This window comes from Mobula hypostoma, chromosome 3 (genome assembly GCF_963921235.1).
Source record: "Mobula hypostoma chromosome 3, sMobHyp1.1, whole genome shotgun sequence".
NCBI lineage: Eukaryota > Metazoa > Chordata > Chondrichthyes > Myliobatiformes > Myliobatidae > Mobula > Mobula hypostoma.
Window position 1 is genome coordinate 85,134,723 of NC_086099.1, and position 7,813 is coordinate 85,142,535.

General features: G+C 43.5%; 1 pseudogene; it reads left to right on the forward strand.

The window, feature by feature from the left end:
• The first annotated feature begins 3,229 nt into the window (after nucleotides 1-3,229).
• Nucleotides 3,230-6,593, forward strand: LOC134343710 (uncharacterized protein K02A2.6-like; annotated as a pseudogene).
• Nucleotides 6,594-7,813: the final 1,220 nt, after the last annotated feature.

Here is a 7,813-nt window from a genome sequence, read left to right on the forward strand (position 1 = left end):
CAAATTTAGCTTAAAATATTGAATAGAACTGTCTCTGTCATAAGGGTCACTAAACAGTGACCAGAAAGAATATAATTTCAAATAAAACAGGGGAGCTTGTATTCTTAATCCATCCAGCAAGTTGAACAATCTGTAGGAGGTAGGAAGAATCAGAGGTTTTAGAGCCAAAAATCTCTTGAAATTTGTGGCAGCTTCTGGTGTTTATGTAGATCAAATGATATCTGTGAAGAATGAATCAAGTCTGGATGGCCATCCGCTTGAGAATGGAGCTATGACTGAGATCTAGTCCAAACTTATGGGTGTTAAGTACAAAATCTATGTAAGGCAAAGAACACATCCTCTTTGAGGTCAAAACTAGAACTAGTTAAAAAATGATTCCAACACTGAAGCCTATAAGCAGAACTAGAAGCAGTTTTTAGAATAGAATTATTCATTAAATATGCATATTGCTAAACTGCATGCATTTGATCATTATGTGTGTGATGTATCTTTAAGCATATAACATGCTGTATATTCCATATCTGCACGTGTTTTTATTTTGATCATATGGGAGAGCAGAAGCATGTGGTGTACCTACATATCCAACAAAATCCAAAAGTTTCACAGTCTGCAAAGTGAGTTTAAATACTTAATGCAGATCGTTTGAATGTAAATAGTTAATGTGATGTTATATAAATAAACCACTGCTCTTTGTGGGTGCTCTGTCTCAAAGTATTCTGCAGTCACTATATTCAGCATGTGAAGGAGAAAAATAGGCCAATGTTTTCAGCGTAAGATTATTTCATCTGTATAAGAAGAATAAATTGTGATAGGCTGACTGAAGTATGGAGCTGCCAATGTTTCAGTGAAGTTAATGCACTGAAACTCTTTCTGTCGAAAGCAGGAAATTGAAAGGCAAGTTTACTCACATCACTTAAATATGTCTAAACCACCAATTAAAATGAAACAATGGCAGAACACAGGAAAGAGCCACTGGCTGTCTTCTATCATGTCAGTGCATGAGCTTGTGGCAAAATAAATCTCTCAATGATCAGAAAATACTTGAAAAGAAAATAAAAATACTTGGGAAAGATACACTGCACAAATAAGTGAACATTATTTCCATTCACCTTTGAATTATAATTCCTTCAGTGCACAGTCACATGTTAGAAGGTGGAGAAAGGGAGAAGGTAAAAGATTAAAGAAAAGGTAGAAATGATTATAGTTATAGATGAAGTAAAATTATGAATAATGGAATGAACGAGTTTGCCTCTTACCACTCTCCTACACAACAACAGCAATTTATAGTATTCCATTAGTATACCAACTCGTATGATTGTGGGAGGACCCATGCACAGTCAGTGGGAGAGTATGCAAACTCCACATGATCAGTACCAGAGGTCATGATTGAACCTAGGCTGCTGGAGTTGTAGGTCCAGCAACTTTACAGCCCCAATCCATCTTGCCTTTAAGAGCAGTCTAACCTTAAGCAGCACTGGTTAGTTTTTGCTTATATTAGCCACTAATAAAACTGAGATAATAACCAATGGATGGTATGTTTAGCCCTGGCTGCATTCAACAATTACTTAACTGAGCATCAGCACCAAGCTGGTGCTCTGTCTCCATCTGAGGCAAAGAACGGGATGTGGGGAACACAAGTGTTCTTCGACTTATCAACCATTCAGCTTTGAAAAGTTGACTTAAGCAAAACAATAACATCATAGACATTATGTTAAAGCTTACTGATATGTGCAATGAGACCCCAAAGGCAAAACATTTATGAATCTATGAACATAAAATTCATCCTGAAAAGTCTGGAAAATTACGAACCTTGGGTGTGACAAGCACTGACAAAAGAGATTTACAAGTTCTATATAGTGAATCATTGTTATTAGGTGGTTGTGACTTTTTTAATGAAATAAATCTGATAACATTGTTCTAATTTTTTAAATGATGATAAAATGGAACATTCTGTACAGTTACCAGAACCAATTGCTTATTTTTCAGGGCTTCTAAGGTGAATGTGAATAAATATAATTCACTGCAATAGTTGGCCTAAAATGTAACTTCCTCAATATAATAATCCATCAGTTTACTTATCCGTTAGTGTGTGATGAAGAGATTATTATTCTAATATACAATAAGCACATCAGGATTTATCACAACCAGGATAAGGGTGAGGACACTAAATTCACATGCATAAATAAGGGCCAACTTTTTTGGCAATAATTCTTGTCCTTAGTTTCTCCTTTCAAGGAGTAAAGGGTTGACCTTTCTCATTTCCACTTTACCACAATCCACCCTTGTGATCAACAGCAAAGTTGCTACTTCCAGGTTTATCTGACTATGACGTATAAGCTAAGTGAAAGACAGGACATTTATCCCAGGATCAGCAATGTTTCAATGCCAGAAGGAAATTTGACTGCTTTTAGACCTGAAGCCATTTAAAGAGGAAGTCATTCATTTCAACTCGTTGCTTGTAAAAAAAAACGCCTAGCAAGTCAGGATATCTGTGTGGAGGAGCAATGTCATCCCTCATCAAAAATAAATTGAAAATGCAGAAATTGGTGAAAATATTCAACAGATCAAGATGCATCCATTCAGAGGGCAGCAATGATTCAAACCGATAGGCTCTGTAACAGAGAGCAATAATTAAAGTAGTACATACAAACACATACAGAAAAAAAATCAGTTAAGTTTATTAAGACATTTTATTTGTTTAGACTTGTTGTTTGTCAAGTGTTCCGTTGGTCTGTTTGTCTGTACATTTGTTTGTGGTTTGATGGCTCCAGATATGTCGTGCTGCCTCCAGGCTGGTGTTATCTGTCAAGTAGAAAATCTGCACATGTGTAGTGTGCAGAAGGGACACTTGGCAGAGGGGAGGGGTGGGAAGAATGATTGAAGTGTATGTACGATGATAAATACATGCAAAGTGTTGTAATGTGAGCATTATTAAAAGTAAGTAAATGCTAATTAGGATAATGGGGGGTTTTACTTCCATTCTTTTTACTTCCGATGTGCTCTGTATATAGTGTTCCTGCCATGCTGTATGGGTTGTGAAAGCCTCTGTATATACATATCGGTTTTGACGTTTGAGATAAAGTTGTTTCTTTGGCATGAAGTTGTCGAGTGTGCCTTTTTCAAGGTGGATGTTACCACATATTTTTGGCGATGAGGTGAACTGGCTTTGTGAATTTATCGGCACGTTTTGAACGGGAGCAGCAGTGCCAATAAGGGGCCTCACGTTCAGATGGCTACGTTTGGGACTATCATTGAATTTGTGGAGGTAATGGAGGACTGGCTGGAGAATGAGGAAAGGTTGGGACACTTTTTCTGTGCTAATGGAATTACTGAGGAGGCTAAGAAGCGCTCTATTCTCCTGAGTATGTGTGGGGCAAAGGCTTACAAGCTGATAAGGAATTTAGCCACACTGCAGAAACCGGGGGACATTCCATATGACGAACTGGTCAAGCTCTCGGGGAACCACTACAATCTGAAACCTTCTGTGATAGTCCAATGGTGTAAGTTTCACAGTCGTTTCAGGAAGCCAGCTCAGTCTGTGGCCGAGCTTCAGCAGCTGTCGGAGCATTGCAATTTTGGAGCGGTGTTGAATGACATGCTCCATGATAGATTGGTATGCGGCATTAATCATGACAGCATACAACGCCGCCTGTTGGGGGAAACCCCACCGTTGACTTTCAAGAAAGCCTTAGAGATTGCCCAAGGCATGGAGATGGCTGCTAATAATGTCAAGGATATCCAGAAAGGACATGGGGGTCGCAGTTGGCGGCAGTGCACTAAGTCAGGAGGGAGACTGGTAAACAGGTAAAGCGGGTGGAATGTTTTCCGTGCGGAGGGACGCACTATGCAAATGATTGCAAATTCAAAGACACTGTCTGCCATGCTTGTAGCAAAAAGGGACATTAGCTAAAAAGTGCAGAAGTTTAAAGGGTAAGATTCACCCTGGGCAGAGGAAAACTCAACAGGCCCAGGCAGCCACACACCATCTAGGAGAAGCAGATGAAGAGGCAGCGTGTGCCTACGACGTGTTTGGAGTGGAAACAGATGAGGAACCACCTGAACCATATTATGCCACAGTCACTGTCAGGGGAAAGGACATTAAGTTTGAGATTGATTCAGGGGCTACTGCATCGGTCATTAGTGAGGAGACCTACAGGAGGACATGTGGGTCCAACCTGCCTCCCATCAGACCGTCAAAGCTCAAACTTAGGACCTATACGGGGCAGCCCATACCTCATTTAGGGGTGTTATATGTGGACATTTCAGCTGGGGGTCAGAAGACTGAAGCCAGGCTAGTGATAGCTAAGGGCAGGGGGCCCAGTCTTTTGGGTGGTGATTGGCTTTGCAAAATCTGGCTAAACTGGCATGAAATTAAGTATGCGCACACGATGGAGGACATTCCGCAGCGGTACAGTGACGTTTTCAGGGAGGAGCTAGGAACACTGAAAGGTGTGACAGTGAAACTCCATGTCGACCCTGAGGCTACACTTCGTTTTCTTAAGCCCAGGTCGTGCCCTATGCCATGAAAGGCAAAGTCGAGGAGGAGCTGGAATGTTCACAGAGGCTGGGCATTATTGAGTCCGTCCAGTTTTCAAGGAGGGTGGCTCCCATTGTTCCAGTTTTGAAGGCAGACAAAACGGTGTGGATATGGGGGATTATAAGCTTACGGTGAATCAGGTCTCTAGGCTGGAGGAGTACCCATTGCCATGGGTGGATGACCTGTTTGTGACCCTGTCAGGGGGTAAGCTGTTCACAAAGCTGGACATGAGCCACGCCCCAACAGCTGCTGCTCGACGAGGATTCAAAGGAGTACGTCACAATTAATAGGCACAAGGGATTATTCAAGTACAATCGCCTGGTGTTTGGAGTGGCGTCCAGCCCTGCCATTTTCCAAAGGACAATGGACACTTTGCTGTAGGGGATTCCGCATGTAGCAGTGTACCTTGATGATATCTTGATCATGGGGACTATGGAGGTGGAGCGTCTGGCTAACTTAGAACGGGTGCTGAAGAGGCTCTCAGATGCAGGGCTGTGGTTGAAATGTGGAAAACGTGTGTTTCTGGCATCGAGTGTGACTTACCTGGGACATAAGATCACAGCTGAGGGGCTTTGCCCTGTGGAAGACAAAGTGAGAGCTATTAAGGAAGCCCCAAGCCCTAAGACTGTCACGGAACTCAGATCATTTTTGGGCATGGTGAATTATTATGGCAAGTTTCTTCCTGACCACTCAAGGGTTTTGCCCCCACTGTATAAGCTGCTTCACAATGACACTAAGTGGCAGTGGGGTGAAGAGCAGGAGAAAGATTTCAAGGAAGTGAAAGAACTCCTCCACTCAGCGAAACTGCTTGTTCACTATGACCCAGACAGGGAGACACCCTTGCATGTGATGTCTTGCCCTATGGAGTCGGGGCAGTTCTCTCACATGTAATGGAGGACCGTTCAGAGAAGCCTATTGGTTTTGCTTCACGTATCCTGACAGCTGCTGAGAAGGGATATTCACAGCTAGACAAAGAAGGTCTGGCCATTTTTTTTGCGATCAAAGCTTTCATCAGTACCTTTATGGACGTGTATTTACAATTTATACGGACCATAAACCACTGATAAGCCTGTTCAGTGAGACTAGATGCATCCCACTGCTAGCCTCAGCCAGGATACAGCGTTGGGCTCTTACATTGTCAGCCTACCGGTATACTATAGTGTACAGAGCGTGTGGAGATAATGCAAATGCCGATGCACTGAGTCAACTACCTTTACAGACACCTGTTACTACATATGTGCCTCCAGAGAGTGTTTTCATTGGAGAGGCTGTCAGAGACACCTGTAAAGGCAACCCAGATCAAGCAGTGGATAGAGAGGGACCCAGTCCTGTCCCAAGTCAAGACTATTCTTTTACAGGGTTGGCCCTGAGTCGTGGAAGGAGAGGAACTGAGGCCTTATGCCAAAAGCAAGACAAAACAAAGTCTGCAGGATGGCTGCATTTTCTGGGGGGGCAAGGGTCATCGTGCCTCCCCTGGCCGTTCACAGATTGTGGAGGAAATTCATGAGGCTCACCCAGGAGAGTCTCAAATGAAAAGCCTTGCAAGATCCTACGTTTGGTGGCCAAGAATGGATCAGGATCTGGAGAACAAGGTAAAATCATGCACGCAATGTCAGACTAATCAGAATATGCCACCACCAGCTCCTTGCACCTATAGGAGGGGCCAGACCACCCCTGGCCTAGGCCATGTTTGGACTTTGCTGGCCCCTTTATGGTGCAGATGTTTCTTGTAATGGTAGATGCGCATTCTAAATGGATCGAAGCTCACATCATGAGCAACATCACAGCCCCCTCAACCATAGACAAACTCAGGCAAGTGTTTGCAGTCCACGGGTTGCCTGACACTTTGGTCACTGATAATGGCTGTTCAGACAGTTTCAAGGAAGGCCTGAAGCGGATGACAGGGGACTCTCTTAGCATTCGGCTTTCATGTTTCCTGTTTAAATACCGCCTCATGCCACAGACTACGACTGCCCGCACTCCAGCAGAGATGCTGATGGGGCATAGGCCCAAGTCAAGTTTGGACCTGCTGTGCCCAGTCACGGAGGCAAAGTGAGACAGACTACTGTGGAAGCATGTCCACCAGTGACTTTGCCAGAGGGTGAGACGCTGGCAGAGGGGTTGGGGTCCCCTGAAGAGGATGGACATTCTCACGCAGACACACAGACCCCTCTCACGCCCCCAACACCAGACCCACCCAAAACACCCTCGCCAGCGGTGCCTGCTGGGTCACCGGGGGTAGTGCGCAGATCACAGCGCACTCGTAAACCTCCTGACAGACTGAATCTTTGACGGGACAATTTTTTTTTGTTGTTGTTAGATTGAATGTTGAGTCAGGGATTGCCTGGCAGCACAGCTCGAACACCGGTAGGGCCTACTCTGCGCTATATCTCAATAAATAAATAATTCTCTTGTGTATTAATTAATTGATTTTTTTTTGCCGACATGGTACAGGAAAGTCAGTGGGACTAAAGGTACAAAATGGGCCTCAGTGTATCCCTAGTTGTGGTTGGTGCTTGCACACTAGGTTGAGGAAAGAGATGAATATCTGTGTAAATATATATTATGAAACATTGGGAGCACTTAATAAAACACTTGCACCTGCTCTGCAGCAGAGCAAGTTTTTTCTCCCACAAAAGACGTACAGCCCATACAACACCTCTTCATCGTAGGCTCTTAAAACGAGTGTTAGAGATTTAAGTATTAAGCAGGGATTGAGCGAAGTGGAGGAAGAAATGGAGGAGAGAATGAAAGGAATTATCTGTAATAGAATGGAACACCTGTAGTCATAGAGCAGTGAAATCTTAACGTAATGCTCGTGTCACGAGACAAATGTAATAGCCATGCTATATAGCATCTGCATAAAGTGAAACTAATACATAATTATTTTGGAGCATTCTTTTGCCTATTCATATATAGTACTGTACATACACGGACAGTTTGAACAGATTTTCAGAACATCTACTTCCCTTCTCCGCAGCTATTTTCCATTGTTGTTGTTCCTCTCTGTGCCTTGTGCCGTGTCAGGTGGTAACCTTACCGTTTCTTTGGCATCAGTCTGTTTTTCACGAGGTCGGGTTGCTAGCTCGACATGGCTCAGCATGGATGGAAAGCGTGCAAGGTGCTGACTGACCGGATTCGAACTCAGGACCACTCCCCTCGAAGTCCAGTGCAGATGCCAATGCACTACCAGCCAGCTAGTCTCCATTGATATATCCTACAACTGCAATTGATAGAAAAACATCACAGTAGCAAATTCATGATCCTTTTGCAACT